Source organism: Hemibagrus wyckioides, linkage group LG28, assembly GCF_019097595.1.
Source record: "Hemibagrus wyckioides isolate EC202008001 linkage group LG28, SWU_Hwy_1.0, whole genome shotgun sequence".
Taxonomy (NCBI): domain Eukaryota; kingdom Metazoa; phylum Chordata; class Actinopteri; order Siluriformes; family Bagridae; genus Hemibagrus; species Hemibagrus wyckioides.
Genome location: NC_080737.1, coordinates 18,601,554 through 18,619,943, shown reverse-complemented (window position 1 = coordinate 18,619,943; position 18,390 = coordinate 18,601,554). Strand labels below are relative to the sequence as shown.

General features: G+C 39.5%; 1 long non-coding RNA gene across 2 annotated transcripts in view; it reads left to right on the top strand.

Moving 5' to 3' along the window:
- LOC131348110 (uncharacterized) overlaps nucleotides 1-3,466 on the top strand; it is a 32,982-nt gene extending 29,516 nt beyond the window's left edge. For both annotated transcript variants that reach the window (XR_009203888.1, XR_009203887.1), the window contains exons 3-4: nucleotides 137-265; nucleotides 2,477-3,466. This is a non-coding gene — a long non-coding RNA (uncharacterized LOC131348110). The remainder of the gene's footprint in view (nucleotides 1-136; nucleotides 266-2,476) is intronic.
- Nucleotides 3,467-18,390: the final 14,924 nt, after the last annotated feature.

The window sequence follows — 18,390 nt, the reverse complement described above, 5'->3', positions numbered from 1 at the left end:
CTAGGTATAGCGAGTGGTTTTGAAAGCGATAAGCTCTTGATATTTTATTGATATTTTTTTCTCCTGAAACCAAACCGTCATGAACAAACACCAAAGATCTTTCTTTTTTTTTTTTCTTTTTTTTTTTTAATCCCAGGGCTCAGCTTTTGATAACGACACATCAATAATTCATCCAGAGGGACGGCACTATGTGGGTCCGGCGTTAATCAGCGGACACGTCGCTTTCTGATGGACTTTTATGATGAATAGGCAAAACGTTGGATTAGTGAGTGTGTGTGTTTATATATATTTTAATATCTAGATTCTTTATTAAACAGCAATTACCCCCTCATGCACCTTCAGCATGTCAGGAAAATGAGAAGATAATGAATTGCAAATTAATCGTGTGAAACGTAGTGAAAAGCAATTAAAACGTAAGCGGCAGGTTTTTAATGCCACCTGAGATCTCTCTCGCCTTGGGAAAAGGGAAATAAACAAACAGACAGGTGAGCAGAAGGGCACATGCACGTCGTCCACCGCCGGCTCGTTCTGGACGGCTGAAGCACTCGGCACTCGGAGAAAAATAGTTTTATTAAAGCGAACACAGCGCCAGAAGGCGTGTGCGGTTAATGAAATGACTGGAGTAATAGTCGGAGGGAAAGGTCAGGACAAGGTGAGCGCCAGGTTGGAGTCGATCGACGCCGCTCCGCATTATGAGTTATGACTCGTCACTTTTTTTTTTTTTACAGCTATTGTTCCAACCAATACGCCAAATGGCTTCGGTGTAGCGAGATTAAGTCCGGAGTCACTCCTGTTATTGCTCGGGTAAACAAATGCAGATTACTGAAAAGCTTTTACTCGCTGATTTGAGGCGAGAATGACCGAGCTAGCGTTTTATCCCATCAAACAAGGACCTCGGACATAACATGTATATATTTTTTGGCTCCATTTTTATCAGATATTCCCATTTTACAGTCTTCGGGGCATCAAAAGGAAAAGGAAAAAAAAAACAGAGTATCCAAGCAACCTGACTTGTTTATAATGACATTTTATTCAGCTAGCTAAAATGTTATCTGCTAATTACTATTGATTAGTGCCAAAACACCGAGAGCACTAATCCCCTAAGATCCTTCAGGTTACTTAGCATAATGTCAGAGGCTAAATCATGCTAATCAATGATCTAGTCCTCAATCATAGAAAATCGGAGAGAAACCCATCGCATCCAGATCTCAATGCTCATAATGATCACGAATAAAGTTAGCTAGCTAAAAGAGTCCATTAGTAAGAACATGGCCTAGATAGCTAGCGTTAGCCAGATTTACTTTATTTATTTCCTGTAGTTTTGTAGGTACATCATGTTGTATGTAGGTTTGTTAACACTATACATTGGGCGTGTTCGCTAAATAACTAGCAAGCTGAGCATGTTAAACTCCTAGTTAGCAAGTGTAACCACCCTGAGTCCTACTCACCACCGCTCCAAGCAGGTCTCGAGCATGGGAGGCGGGCGCTATAACAAGGAGGCTAAAGACTGCAGCCTCTAGCTTCAGTCACTAGTTCACCTATTGAGATCAGGGGAGTGAGGTTTACCTGCACAGCACCTACCGCTGGCCTCCGTTACACTAACCAGATGAGTCGATTTGATAGCTAGCTATTTGGCTGAAGTGTGCAGTAAAGAGAGAGCTCTTCAAAGGGTTTGGGATAGTCTTGCTAACGTCCTGCAACTACACATGTCTTTTAGCTTGGAAAGGTTCGACGCTGATGCGTTAGCATGAGGTAAAAAGCAAAGGTGTCTTTGAACACGATCCTGAGTTCAACCATCAGCACAATGCATCAATTATTAGCTTTTAAAAATCCACTATAGTCTCCTCAAGACGCTTTAATTAATGTATTTATTCATTTATTTTTAGCTAAAGCTACAGGTGTTTAATGAGACGGTGTGGCCTGCTGTTTTATTATTGATAGTGTTGAATTGTTTTGAGGTTTATTGCTAATTTCAGCAGTTTAATTGTAACCTTTAATAATCTGTTTAACCTTTACGATCTTAATTAACGTAACCTTCAAAACAAACAAACTTCAATTCACTTCATTCAGCGTTCGTCGTGAACTTTAATGAATACGGCGATGGAACACACAAAGACGTGTCTGAATTGAAGACAAAAAACGCTAAAGATTTTTTTGTTAGTATTTTCGACACGTTTGATTCAGAGCGAGTCTGAAAAGGATTCTCCGTGACAGAAATCCCGATCTCAGTGACGTGACGAAGTGGAAGAAGCGCTCGGATCGCGGCGGAACGGAGAACAAACGATTCCGTAAATAAAGGCGTCAAACGTTAATTGAATTGAATTTAATTTAATACACTGCTTATGTAATTGAATCTCACACTCGTTTATCCTCCGAGGTGTCTCATCCGCGCGATGGTATGCTAATTTAATTAATTTACTTCGATTCAATCAAGGTTTTTTCGCTGGGCTCAACTTCCCTTGACTTCCCTTCGCAGGTCTGAGCGACGAGAGTCAGATGAAAAAGACAGTTTGGCGCCTCCCTCATCGCTTAGTTTTCTAATTCTGCTCCTGGCCGTCGTCCAACACGTCCCTCAAACCCGAGCTGGTGTGAATGGTGCCATCTTCTGGATCTGCTGGAAGGAGGATTTAAAAAAAAAAATTTTTTTAGTGCTGGATAATAGGCTGGGCCAACACACACACACACACATACACACACCAGGCACACACACACACACACACATACATACATACATACACATACACACACACACCAGACACACACATATACATATACACACACACACACGCACCATTCCGATCTTTAAAACCTCCCTTAACTCTAAATCAGAGGAAAAAAAAGAATCTGGCAGATTGTAATTGGTGATCCAATTATGTCTCTTTTTTTTCAGCAGGGAAAAGGGAAAAAAACCACACATGGGCTAGCTTCCAGAACGTTCAGCGGAGGCGACGTGCAGCACGAGCCGGGCTCCAGTAGAGAGTTCTAATAAATGAGTGCGATTCCCGGGGAACAGGTGGTGCGCTGTCTGCTGGAGCACAAGCAGCCGTATTTACCTCTTCAACTCGCCCTGCCCAGAGCGCGCTCAACATCTTATTGCTTTTTATTTATATCCATATGGAGGAGCACATATTTCAGCTCTAAAGTCTGGGAGCACTGAAATGACAGCATGTTTGGATTTGTTGCAGTGAAATGACTCAATTAAACCCGACTCGTGGCGCTCGCAGAGCCGCAGCAGGTCCAGAAACAGCCAGAGGAAACGCCAGGCTGCAGCGCCGGTGGACATGCGGCTCGTCTCGGCTCGTAACGCTGTGACGCCTCGTGGCTAATAACCTAGCGTAATCAGGGGACTGGCTAGAAGGGGCGGGGTTTAGATTGCTCATGGACGCGGGGCTGTTTCAGCCCTCCCCCAACTCAGTGCATCTTTACATATACTCTGTATTATTTATTTTTATTTATTTATTTTTCCCCTGACCATTAAAAATGTAAAATGTTATTCACCTAGCTGAAATTCGACTCTATTACCTCAATTTTATTACCATGCATTTTTTTCTATTTATTTTAGTATAACTATCATTTAAATTTCCTTTTTTTATTTTAAATTGTAATTACTCTTTTTTTCTGTATACGTATGTATATATATATATATATATATATATAATTATTATTACTATTATTACTACAAGGTCATGTACAATGTCTTTGAGAACCCTGAAAGGTGCTTCAAAAAATAATGAAAAGTTTTATTTATTTATTTGCTTATGATATTTTATTATTTATTCACATATTTAATTACAGCATTTTATTATTTTTCATATTTCTGTCATTTTGGCTTCTTATTCTTATTAGTTGTAGGTTATTTATTTATTATTTGTTTGTTTGTTTATTTATTTATCACTTACTTTTACTTTTACTTTCACTTTTCACATTTACTTACATATTTTCTTGATTAACTAGCAAACTTCTACTTTATATACTAGTTTACATACTTACACTCACTGTCCACTTTAATAGGAACACCTGTACCGCTTTCTCATTCATGCCGTTATCTGTTCAGCCAATCACGAGGCAGCAGTACAATCATTGATTTTATGCACTATAAGGACCTCAAGCTGTCCTTAATCCTCATCTCCTCAGCTCTTCATATAAAAGTGTTTGCCAAACCAGTAAAACGTAAACATATTACTATTTCCACACAACTCCAGCATGTCGTTCAGAAGTCGTCTGTATGTAGCGCGAGAAGTCGATCAGTTTTTATAGGATCTGATTTTAAAACCAGCTCGATGCCGGGTTACGCTCGCTGCTCGTTAACCCAGACCTCCTCCAGGGCAGCGAGGCACGAAGAAGCCAAACTATAAATAAAATCCTTGCTGTAGCAGAATTTTTCAACATAAAACTATGATTTGCACGTTATTTACTGCTAAACAGCTCAACAGCTAATTAGACGGCTAATTAGATATTTGCCGTAAATGCAGTCTACCCAGATGCGCTTAATTAAAATTAAGAAGCCTTCATTAAAAATGTGAAGTTTCCCATGTGACGGCTACACACATACACACACACACACACACAACATATAACCATTTTCTCTCTAACCTGTGTGTACATGTTATCACTGCACTACTGTGAACTCTAGTTCTAACAGCAGAGAAAGTAAAGCCCTATTCTTCCTCTATATACCCCTTCCATCACCTGTACCCCCTTCCTTCACTTCTATATACCCCAACCTCGCTTCTCTATATACCCCTCCCTCCACCTGTACCCCCTCCCTTAACCTCAATATACCCCTCCCTTCACATATATATAACCCTCCCTTCTCCTGTATATACCCCTCCAGTCTTCTCTATATACCCCTCTCTTCTCTAGATATCCTCCTTTCACCTGTACCCCTCCCTTCTCCTCTATGTACCCCTCCAATTCACCTCTATATACCTCTCCCTTTACCTCTATATAGCCCTGCCTTCTCCTCTATATACCTCTCCCTCCACCTGTATCCCCCTATCTCCTCTATATACCCCTCCCTTCACCTCTATATTCCCTCCCTCCACCTGTACCCTCTTCCTTCACCTCTGTATTCCCCTCCCTCTCCTGTACCCCCCTTCATCTCTACCCACTACTATATACCCCACCACACCACCATCCCTCTTTATACCCTCTTCCCTTTACATTTTCACCCTCCTTCCACCCTTCTATCCATCCCTCTCTCCACACATATATTACAATGTCTTAAAAAAAAAAGTCAGTTTATAAATTCAGTATGAAGTAAGTTAGCAGCTTTGAAGTCCAAGGTTGCCAGTTCTGTGTAATCCCCCCATAAAGTCGTAAGCCAACCCTGTAACTGCCCCATTAATCAGATGTTAATTGATGGTTATTTTTTGTAAACAGCTAAACAAAAGCTCAGTTTCAGTTTATATCTCCAGCGGCCTTTCTAAGGTCACTAATTTACCATGGCGAGCATTTAGAAGAGACAAAAACCCATTTTCTCACCCTACTCTCACCCTACTCTGCCTAGCACGCCGTTATTTACTCAATAATTCTTTGTAAACAATCTTTAACACGGCATCCAACTGCACTCTGCACCAGTAAATCAGAAAGGCTTAATGAAGACGTCCAGCACTGCTGTGTGTAATCAGCTCGGTCGCTGTACACACGGCTAGCCATCACCTAAGGTATGGCTAATCCCTACGACAGGTGCTCCTCCTGTTTTGCGGTCACGATTACCCATCATACCTTTCTCTACCACTCAATTCAACAGACTGGCAAGTCCATTAAGCTTGCTAATACCGTGCTGCTCTCCGCAGAGGCCTGAACTTCCCGCTGTGCCGGTGCTCAGGGAACAAAATATCTCCCGTCACCAGGTGTACTCCTCTAACCTGTTATCCAAACTCGCTAGTGCCGGGGAAACGACACGAAGGGAGGCGGGTAGCTGCGCGGAGGAGGGTTTGGTTGATGTAGTCCTGCGGTGTTCGACATCAGGAAGCCGTTTCTGGTAGCGATGTAGAGGGAATTACACACAGCGTCCACACTGAGGTGCAGCTTTTCATTCAACTTTGGTTTTCTTTGGAAAAACAGGACGACGTTGGGTATCAAAGCCAGGGGTCTGAATCCGCCACTACGATATAAACGTGTTCTTCATTACAGCTGTACCAGTTCACAAGGGTGAAACCAAACTCGTATTTATTTGTTCCATTAATCCTGCAGAAGCGCTTTAATTAACAAAGACTTAACAAATCTCCAAACAAGCTTCACTGCTTCATCATTTTTAATGAGCAGGTCTTCAGAGTGATGGAAATTCAGTCAGCCTTCCAGTGCTGATGATACCAGGATGTCTAGCAGGAAGGAAGGAAGATATGTGTGTATGTGTGTGTGTGTGTAGCTCGTACATATGACAGAAAGGTGGATCGATGGAGCTTGATTACGCTGTCAGAGTCCTGGGTTTAAGCAGACATACATCAAATCGCAATCTATTGATGTTCCCTAATAAAAATGTAAATTCCAAGGCCTCCGCGTCGCAGACCCGAGCACTCCGGATGATAACCTCGCGTGCAGCTAGGACACTTTTAGCCAGCGAACTTGATCATGCACATCTGCCATTATGAAGCTGCTAGTAAGAGTTTCTCATCTCTCCTCCCGGGCTAACGGCACACTGGGGTCTTCCCTGGTCAATAAGCACTTAAATCAGCCAGATGAGTCTGCCAGATCATTTTTTTTTTACAGTTGTTAAAACACTGGCGTCGTTAGCATACGTCAGATTGCGTTAGCTTCCGGACGAATCCCGAGAGCCAGGATCTGATAAAAGCTCTCGGATGTGGATGAGACCCAGCGGCTCTCTCAAACAGCAGCCTTGACCTTTCGCTAATTGTTTGATCGCCCAACAGCTTAGCTCTAATGAGCCAGGGCTACACCGTGGTCGAGAGGAGAGCCAAGGGTCAGAGCCAGAGCCTAGCATATGGCAGCGAGTTAGCGCTCAGCACCTGCATTCATGTAGGCATCAATTACGCCGGCGTCCAATTACACAGCCGTGTCCACTGAGCTTTAATGTGCACGTTTATTATTTCTGCTGAGGAGATTCAATTATTTCGCCTACTGTTTCGACGCCGTCTAGATGACTGACGTACCAATCACTTGTGAAAGGAAAAAAAACAAACTTTTTTTCTTATTATTCACATTACAAATTGCTGGATTTCTTTAACTTTAAAACACTTGGGCAGCTCTAAAACATCAAGCTGCAACTTTCATTAGCCAGCAGCGCAGTTTCTATTAAAAGATTCAACCTTACTCTGCAGATACGAGTCTGCACCTGAACACACACACACAAACACACACACACACACAAACTAAATATACTGTATATATAGTTACAAATAAGATGCATCGCGGTCCAAGCACTATTGAACATTTATTAACGCTATTTCTGGCAAAATTGTGTCACATCATGAGCATTTCTCTCTTTTAATAAGAGCAGCAGCACCAGTCGTCCCAATTTTCCTCTAATTGGCACAAGGACGCCCATCGTAGCGCCCTCTAGAGGCTAAGCAAACAAAACACATTAAAAATATTCTGCTTGCGTGTTGCATGATCATACAAACTTAAACATAATCGCATAAATTAACACACAAATAACTAAATAGAAAAATAAATAAACAAAAACAAATGAAGATGATAAAATATTACACCCTGGGTACATACCTCCTCAAAAGTCTGAACAGTTTGACAAAAGTCAGAAGTCTGACACGACTGAAAATTTTAGCACAGAATTAGAAAAATTAGAAAAACAAGAAGAAAAAATCAAATATTAAAACAAATATTTTTTAGCTCCTGCTCCTGCGGTGCTTGAACCTTTGTCATGAAGTAATTACACACTTACATATTCTGCTCAAAAAAAGTACACACCTGTAATTATAATCATTAACCTTGCTCCGTCGATGCAAACGCAATTATTTCATTGTTAGTCTTCGTTCTGCTTTGTTGCTAGAGTTCTCAAAAGCAAGCGTTAAATACAGCCTTTGAGCAGGAACCGAGTTGGAACAAAGCTGCGGGATTTCAAAACCTGGACCATAATTTTCAGTTATAGATGTGTAATAGTCGGTCCCTCCAGGAGTTTTTTGAATGACTGCTGCAACCAAAAAATACTTGATTTTGAGTTTTTATTTATATATTTATTTATTTTTATTTACATTTTTTTCTACTTTTTTTAACTTGAATTGATAAATCACATTCACAGGATTCTTCTTTTAGCCTTTCTGAGAGATTTGCGCTCATGTTCCAGACACGTGAACGTCAGAGGGATTTAGTGGAATGCGTGTTGTGATGTCACACTATCGTTATGATCCAAATTGAAAAAAAAAAATTGCTAAAATCAAATCAATAAAATGTAACACAACTGCAGCGAAGACTTTTGTACTGTGCTGGTACACATCTATATACCCCTCCCTTTTCCTCTATATAACCCTCTCATTTCCTCTAAATACCCCTCCCTTCTCCTCTATATACCCCTCCCTTCACATGTACCCCTCCCTTCTCCTCTATATACCCCTCCCTACTCCTCTATAAGACTTTTGTACTGTGCTGGTACAAATCTATACAAGATATCTTCATTCTGATTAATATTATTGACTTAATTAAAAATGAGTACAAAATTTAATTAAAAAATTAAAATAAATAAAATTTCAACACAGACACCTTTGACTATTTAAGTAATAAAATCAGAACAATGTCTAAGATGCTTTAAGATCTTACTGAAACCCCCCCACCCACCCCTTTAAAAAAAAATGTATATATATATATATATATATAAAAATAAAAATCTCTCATTCTCTCTGAGTCAGCTCCATGTGACTTCCTCCTGTCCTGCTTTCTGATGCAGTCAGTGTGCATGTGCAGAGATATGAGGATGAATAATTGACACATCTGGAGGCTCATTCGGTATTCCGGACACGGCCGCTTGGCTCATCACCTGACAGCGAGGGGAGAATCTCCCTTCATCACCCCCAGAGATGAGGATCAAAGGTTCCTCATGCAGATCAACTGCAAACCAGACATGTTTTATTAATCAAAGCTGGCCGTTTATAGGATTACATCTACACCTACCCGAGTGGGCGGGGCTGGATGAAGATGGAGCCGATGGCGAGCAGGTAATTAACCATTTCTTTTTTAAGAGATACTTATTTGTGTCACATGTCACATGATAGTAAAAACTTACTTAACCACGAGCGAGTTAAATGCATGCTGTTAGTGTTTGTGGGCGTGGCATAAATATTACTGACATTTTCATTTTTACACTCAGATTAAACTAATCTCATTAAAGATATTCAACATGAAGGAACTTAATCTGACTGAGGAATCCGATTCAAAGATTTGTTAACACGTGCATTACATATCTTCTGAACAAAACGACTCAGACTTGAGCGTTTACATTTTTCCCAGTGTAGTGTATAACTTCAGATTCGGATTCAGATAACTTTATTCGGATTGACAGATGCTTATCTCTTTGCGTGCAAACATACTGATTGATCAAGCTAGCCACATGCAGTCCTCACAAACAACAGACGAGATCACAATCAGCAACTAAACAGAACGGAATACTATGGAAACAGTTTGTTATTACACAAGTTATTACTATAGAAACAACTTGCTACTACTCATGTTGTTACTGTAGAAACGGTTTATTACTACACCAGTTGTTACTATGGAAACAGTTTATCACTACACAAGTTGTTACTATGGAAACGGATTGTTACTACACAAGCTGATACTATGGTTTATTACTACACAAGTTGTTACTATAGAAACGACTAGTTATTACGCAAGTTGTTACTGTGGAAACGGGATGTTACTACACAAATTGTTTCTATAGAAATGACTAGTTACTACACAAACTGTGACTATGGAAACAATTTATTACTACACAAGTTGTTACTATAGAAACAGTTTATCACTACATAAGTTGTTACTATGGAAACAGTTTGTTACTAAACAAGTTGTTACTATAGAAACGGTTTATTTCTACACAAGCTGTTACTATGGAAACGGTTTGTTACTACACAAGTGTTACTATGGAAACGGTTTGTGCTGTGCTTTGGAGGTTTAATAGAATATAATATAAACACCTTCTGACCAATCAGATTGGAGAACTCAGCATTACTGTTGTGCATGTGCCAATAAAGTGTGTGTGTCTGTAATTAGGAAGAAGCGGCAGAATTAACGACACCTGACATCCGTAACTGATAATGAGGTCAAGCGGAGTTTCTTTTGTCTGTTTTTTTCTGTTGTTCTGCTGCTGGACTGTGCTGCAGCTTCACCTGGCCTTCAGCAGCAGGTGTAACGGGGCAGACACTGGCAGCAGCTCTGCAGCAGCAAGCCAACAAGCTCATGGAGGTAAATTCAGCTACAGACGAAGCTATTAGAATAACGGATGTTTTTCCTCCATGTCCACCTCCAGCCTTTCAGCCTACTGTTATTTATTACGCTGGATTTATTTTTTTTTACTCCGTGTTTAAAAGGTCAGAATGGAAAAAGTAAAAACGCAGTAGTTTTAAGGTCTGCCTTTACGTACATAGTGTTTAATGTCTGTAATAAATAGAGACTGTAGAGTTCGAAGAGAACAAGCTTTACATCACCAGCTCTAAAGAAACTCTAACCTCTTTCACTTCAAAAACAAAAACAGATACACTATATTGCCAAAAGTATTCGCTCACCTGCCTTGACTCGAATATGAACTTAAGTGACATCCCATTCCTAATCCATAGGGTTCAATATGACATCGGTCCGCCCTTTGCAGCTATAACAGCTTCAACTCTTCTGGGAAGGCTGTCCACAAGGTTTAGGAGTGTGTTTATGGGAATTTTTGACCATTCTTCCAGAAGCGCATTTGTGAGGTCACACACTGATGTTGGACGAGAAGGTCTGGCTCTCAGTCTCCGCTCTAATTCATCCCAAAGGTGTTCTATCGGGTTGAGGTCAGGACTCTGTGCAGGCCAGTCAAGTTCCTCCACACCAGACTCTGTCATCCATGTCTTTATGGACCTTGCTTTGTGCACTGGTGCACAGTCATGTTGGAAGAGGAAGGGGCCAGCTCCAAACTGTTCCCACAAAGTTGGGAGCATGGAATTGTCCAAAATGTCTTGGTATGCTGAAGCATTCAGAGTTCCTTTCACTGGAACTAAGGGGCCAAGCCCAGCTCCTGAAAAACAACCCCACACCATAATCCCCCTCCACCAAACTTTACACTTGGCACAATGCAGTCAGACAAGTACCGTTCTCCTGGCAACCGCCAAACCCAGACTCGTCCATCAGATTGCCAGATGGAGAAGCGCGATTCGTCACTCCAGAGAACGTGTCTCCACTGCTCTAGAGTCCAGTGGCGGCGTGCTTTACACCACTGCATCCGACGCTTTGCATTGCACTTGGTGATGTATGGCTTGGATGCAGCTGCTCGGCCATGGAAACCCATTCCATGAAGCTCTCTGCGCACTGTTCTTGAACTAATCTGAAGGCCACATGAAGTTTGGAGGTCTGTAGCGATTGACCCTGCAGAAAGTTGGCGACCTCTTCGCACTATGCACCTCAACATCCGCTGACCCCGCTCCGTCAGTTTACGTGGCCTACGACTTCGTGGCTGAGTTGCTGTCGTTCCCAAACACTTCCACGTTCTTATAATACAGCTGACAGTTGACTGTGGAATATTTAGGAGCGAGGAAATTTCACGACTGGATTTGTTGCACAGGTGGCATCCTATCACAGTTCCACGCTGGAATTCACTGAGCTCCTGAGAGCGACCCATTCTTTCACAAATGTTTGTAAAAACAGTTTGATTTTATACACCTGTGGCCATGGAAGTGATTGGAACACCTGATTCTGATTATTTGGATGGGTGAGCGAATACTTTTGGCAATATAGTGTATATTATACAAAAATACAGAAAGACAGAGAAAAGTTTGACTTAGTGAACAGTGACTAGATGGACTTGATAGAGTTTCTCCATCATGGTGCTGATTAATCATTATGCTGCTCTTCAGACTAGAAAAATGACCTAATGCTTGCTTTTTATTAAGATAAATAAATAAATAAATAAATAAATAAATAAATAAATAAATAAATAAATAAAATTAAAAACAGCAAAATGCTCACATAAATGATGCTGTTTATTTAAAAACAAAAAATTCTACCCCTTCGAATATACTTAATTTAATTTAATTTAATTTAATTTAATTTAATTTAATTTAATTTAATTTAATTTAATTTAATTTAATTTAATTTAATTTAATCAGTATTTTATCATGTTCAGAAATACTGAATGCAAGTGTGTAAATGTGACACATTCTCAGAATTATACAGCAACAAGATCAGAAAAGTCCCAACAACAGACAATGAACAACTAACAACCAACAACGGACCTCGATCAAAACATGAACACAAACTCAAGAAGAAATCTGGGAGACAAGACAAGGAGACAAGACAAGATCTCCCAGTGCTCATCCTCATAAACCTCATGAAGCAGAAGGTATCACCAAAGCCAGGCTTCATCTCCGTCTCGTCTGTCTGGTTAAGATGAAGATACTGACAAGACAATAGACTTATACAAGGAAGTCATGTGGTGCGACTAGTAGAACACCTGCACCGTCTGGAGACAAGGAACGCAAACCTCCTCCAGTTCCTACAGTGCACGTTGTGTTAATGTCTCAAACTGCACAATATTTAACACCAAGAAGACAGACGTGAGGACTAATCACAGAATAAACACACAACAAGCCGTGCTGTTACAGGAACCTACTCAACAACAACAACAGACAGAGGGCTGGTTCTGCCGCAGACTTTTATTCATCCTCACGCTGATATTAGTAATACTTTTCATTTTTGAAGAAAACCAATCAACTTTATCTGTTCATACATTTAAAATCACAAAAAGAAGATGTCAAGCTGGATAATTAATTTTAGATTTCTGAAATAAATTGGGATAATCAGGATGTTTTTTTCTTTTTCTCCAGTGTACTTTCTGTTGTTGATGCTGTTAAAATGATTTTGATAATACACAACACTTATTTTTTAAAATTCAATTACAGCAATTTTCTTTTCTCATATGTAACTCCTGGAGTCCAAAAATATTATTGTTGTTTTTTATTAAAATGTAAAAAAACAAACAAACAAACAAAAAAAACCAAAGAATAATAAACAAAGAAAATACTAATAAGTTTTTTTCTTTATAATTATTTTTTAACAAACATTAGATTGCATATATAATTAAATGGAATAAATGTTTTAGTTTGTGCAGGTGTTGATTAATTTTTTTTTTTTTTTTTGGATAAAAATTATTTGGCAGAAGCAAAACACACAACTGAGCAACTGAGGAAAACTTTTTCTTAAACAAAAAGCTCCATTTTTACATGAAGTGTAACTGATAGCGAGCGTAAAAAGTTTAAAATGTTTGGAAAAAGTGTTAGTCCATAACATAGCAAGCCTCAAACTGCGTCTTTCAAACACATTTCTTTGTGTTGCATTCTGTGTTGTGCGTTGTGTTGTATTGTGTTGTGTGTTGTGTTGTATTGTGTTGTATTGTGATGCTTTGTGTTGTGTTGTATTGTGTTGTGTTGTATTGTGTTGCGTTGCATTGTGTGTTGTGTTGTTTTGTGTGTTGTGTTGTGTTGTATTGTGTTGTATTGTGATGCTTTGTGTTGTGTTGTATTGTGTTGTGTTGTATTGTGTTGTGTTGTATTGTGTTGTGTTGTATTGTGTTGCGTTGCATTGTGTGTTGTGTTGTTTTGTGTGTTGTGTTGTGTTGTATTGTGTTGTATTGTGATGCTTTGTGTTGTGTTGTATTGTGTTGTGTTGTATTGTGTTGTGTTGTATTGTGTTGCGTTGCATTGTGTGTTGTGTTGTTTTGTGTGTTGTGTTGTGTTGTATTGTGTTGTATTGTGATGCTTTGTGTTGTGTTGTATTGTGTTGTGTTGTATTGTGTGTTGTGTTGCATTGTATTGTGTTGCGTTGTGTGTTGTGTTGTATTGTGTGTTGTGTTGCATTGTATTGTGTTGCGTTGTGTTGTGTGTTGCATTGTGTGTTGTGTTGTTTTGTGTGTTTCGTTGTGTTGTGTGTTGTGTTGTATTGTGTTGTGTGTTGTGTCGCGTTGTATTGTGTTGTGTTGTGTGTTGTGTTGTTTTGTGTGTTGTGTTGTATTGTGTTGCGTTGCATCGTGTTGTATTGTGTTGTGTTGCGTTGCATCGTGTTGCGTTTTGTGTTGCTTTGTGTGTTGCTTTGTGTGTTGTGTGTTGCTTTGTGTGTTGTGTTGTGTGTTGTGTGTTGCATTGTGTGTTGTGTTGTGTGTTGTGTTGTGTGTTGTGTTGTGTGTTGCTTTGTGTGTTGTGTTGTGTGTTGCTTTGTGTGTTGTGTTGTGTTTGTTTCATTGTGTGTTGTGTTGTCTGTTGTGTTGTGTGTTGCTTTGTGTGTTGTGTTGTGTGTTGCTTTGTGTGTTGCTTTGTGTGTTGTGTTGTGTGTTGTGTTGTGTGTTGCATTGTGTGTTGTGTTGTGTGTTGTGTTGTGTTGTGTGTTGCTTTGTGTGTTGCTTTGTGTGTTGTGTTGTGTGTTGTGTTGTGTGTTGCTTTGTGTGTTGTGTTGTGTTGTTTGTTGCATTGTGTGTTGTGTTGTCTGTTGTGTTGTGTTGCTTTGTGTGTTGTGTGTTGCTTTGTGTGTTGCTTTGTGTGTTGTGTTGTGTGTTGTGTTGTGTGTTGTGTTGTGTGTTGCATTGTGTGTTGTGTGTTGTGTTGTGTGTTGCTTTGTGTGTTGCTTTGTGTGGTGTGTTGTGTGTTGCATTGTGTTGTGTGTTGCATTGTGTGTTGTGTTGTGTGTTGTGTTGTGTTGTGTGTTGCATTGTGTGTTGTGTTGTCTGTTGTGTTGTATTGTGTTGTGTTGCGTTGCATCGTGTTGTGTGTTGCATTGTGTTGTGTGTTGCATTGTGTGTTGTGTTGTCTGTTGTGTTGTATTGTGTTGTGTTGCGTTGCATCGTGTTGTGTGTTGCATTGTGTTGTGTGTTGCATTGTGTGTTGTGTTGTCTGTTGTGTTGTATTGTGTTGTGTTGCGTTGCATTGTGTTGTGTGTTGTGTTGTGTGTTGCGTTGTGTTGTGTGTTGCATTGTGTGTTGTGTTGTCTGTTGTGTTGTATTGTGTTGTGTTGCGTTGCATCGTGTTGCGTTGTGTGTTGTGCTGTGTGTTGTGTTGTGTGTTGCGTTGTGTTGTGTGTTGCGTTGTGTTGTGTGTTGCATTGTGTGTTGTGTTGTCTGTTGTGTTGTATTGTGTTGTGTTGCGTTGCATCGTGTTGTGTTGTGTGTTGTGTTGTGTGTTGCGTTGTGTTGTGTGTTGCATTGTGTGTTGTGTTGTCTGTTGTGTTGTATTGTGTTGTGTGTTGTGTTGTGTGTTGCATTGTGTGTTGTGTTGTCTGTTGTGTTGTATTGTGTTGTGTTGCGTTGCATCGTGTTGTGTTGTGTGTTGTGTTGTGTGTTGCGTTGTGTTGTGTGTTGCATTGTGTGTTGTGTTGTCTGTTGTGTTGTATTGTGTTGTGTTGCGTTGCATCGTGTTGTGTTGTGTGTTGTGTTGTGTGTTGCGTTGTGTTGTGTGTTGCATTGTGTGTTGTGTTGTCTGTTGTGTTGTATTGTGTTGTGTTGCGTTGCATCGTGTTGCGTTGTGTGTTGTGTTGTGTGTTGTGTTGTGTGTTGCGTTGTGTTGTGTGTTGCGTTGTGTTGTGTGTTGCATTGTGTGTTGTGTTGTCTGTTGTGTTGTATTGTGTTGTGTTGCGTTGCATCGTGTTGTGTTGTGTGTTGTGTTGTGTGTTGCGTTGTGTTGTGTGTTGCATTGTGTGTTGTGTTGTCTGTTGTGTTGTATTGTGTTGTGTTGCGTTGCATCGTGTTGTGTTGTGTGTTGTGTTGTGTGTTGTGTTGTGTGTTGCGTTGTGTTGTGTGTTGCGTTGTGTTGTGTGTTGCATTGTGTGTTGTGTTGTCTGTTGTGTTGTATTGTGTTGTGTTGCGTTGCATCGTGTTGTGTTGTGTGTTGTGTTGTGTGTTGCGTTGTGTTGTGTGTTGCGTTGTGTGTTGCATTGTGTGTTGTGTTGAATCTCATCACAAAGTGCACACATGTATTTTTGTTTATTAATTCACACACCCCAGTGTTTTGCTTGTGGAAGGTGTATCACGCATGCGCAGTGTAAATAACGGGACACGACGGACAGGATGGAAGAAAATAGCCGCTGATGTTTACCGCGCATGCGTTGACGCGTTACGGCGCTAGTCACATCATGTTAGCAAGAGCATACTGTAAACAGAAACTTAAAGGAGAAGTTGACTTCCAGAACAAAACTCTACAGATCATTTCCTCACCCCCTCGTCATCCAAGATGTTCATGTCTTTCTTTCTTCAGTCGTAAAGAAATGGTGTGTTTTGAGGAAAACATTTCAGGATTTTTCTTCATATAGTGGACTTTAATAAAGCCCGCGAGTTTCACCTCCCAGAGTGCAGTTTAAATGCAACAACAGCTTATCTAGCACTAGCTCTGGTACATTTAACTTTGTGTTATTCCACACGCAATCACCTCAGACTGGTCCTCCTTCTCCACACTAATAAACACTGGGTCTGTAGCTCCGCCTACATCACGCATGACCTTCCGACGTGATTACATAGTACGAAGCTTCTGTGGTTAAAAACAATACAATTTTTAAATTTTTCTAAGAAAATGGCCGATGGTCTGGTTAGAATGGTTTGGTTAGATAAGAGCCTTCTTCCTGGGCTGGGATGGAGGTTTAGAGCTGTTTGAAGCTGCATTTAATCTGCATCTTGGAAGTTCAAACTCGAGAGCACCACTGAAGTCCACGATATGGAGAAAAATCCTGAAATGCTCTCCTCAAAAAACATCATTTCTTTACGACTGAGGGATGAAAGACATGATCATCTTGGATGATGAGGGGGTGAGGAAATGATCTGTACATTTTTGTCTCTTGAAGTCAACTTCTTTAACATCTGAACAAACAACACCTTTAAAAACGAAACTTTATATTTATTGGACTTTATTTAGTTTTAGATTATATTTAGTAAAGAACAAGTTTCACATCTTTCACAAGTTTCACTTAATTCCCAGCATTAAGTGCTTTTAACCTAAAACCTTCCTTCCTTCCTTCCTTCCTTCCTTCCTTCCTTCCTTCCTTCCTTCCTTCCTTCCTTCCTTCCTTCCTTCCTTCCTTCCTTCCTTCCTTCCTTCCTTCCTTCCTTCCTTCCTTCCTTCCTTCCTTCCTTCCTTCCTTCCTTATTATCATTATTTCAACAATTTTATTGCAGCCTGCCCATTAAAATGTGTAAAGGTGTGTCTTAAGGTGTAGTTTATATTAAATTTAAAGGAATCGAAACAGCATAAACATGGGCACTATATATGAAGGAGTTTCTGTGTTATTGACAGAATCATGTTTAACCCTTGTTCAAGACCTTTAACCCTCAAATATTCCCGTTTATACTCGGATTATATTCTGCTCTATTTGGATAAAAGGGACTGTCAGATGAATAAATACAAAAGTATTAAGTTTAACTGGGACAGTAGCATATGTAATGTAACTTCTGAAACATAGCTAACTATCACCAAACGCAATTACTGCATCTCTCTCTCTCTCTCTCTCTCTCTCTCTCTCTCTGTCAAGCTCAAGACTTAAAGCAGAACGCTTAAAGAACAACGCTCTGACCTTCTGTACTCACCCTGTAGGGAAAAAAAAGAAGAGAAGTGAGCTTCATTAAAGAAGTCAGCAGACGTTCCTCCATCTTCCACTGTGAGACTGGTGGTTATGAGATGAGTCCAGAAGAAAATAGAAAATAAATCTTGCTCATTTATCATAGGGCACTTTTTACATTTTTTTTTATTTATTTATTTTTTATTTAATACCTCACACAATATCAGACACATCTGTGATTATTCATGATTCAACCATTTTCTTTCCAAAATATGTTTTTCATTGAAGGAGATTATTTATTTATTTATTTATTTATTTATTTATTTATTATATTATAAATTATTTATTTATTTATTTATTTATTTATTTATTTATTTATTTATTTATTTATTTATGATGAAGGTGAAAAGTTGGCAAAATGTTTCATATGAAAGAAGTAGACACTCAGGGTTTCTTTTTTCTTTTTCTAATAAATAATTTAATACTTAATAATAAAAAAAATATTTATTTGTTTATATGTTTATATTTATTCTTTCTTTTCTTCCTCCTAGCCTCCCTCCCTTTCTTTCTTTCTTTCTTTCTTTCTTTCTTTCTTTCTTTCTTTCTTTCTTTCTTTCTTTCTTTCTTTCTTTCTTTCTTTCTTTCTCTCTCTCTGTCTTTCTTTCTTTCTTTCTTTCTTCCTCTCTCTCTCTCTCTGTCTCTTTC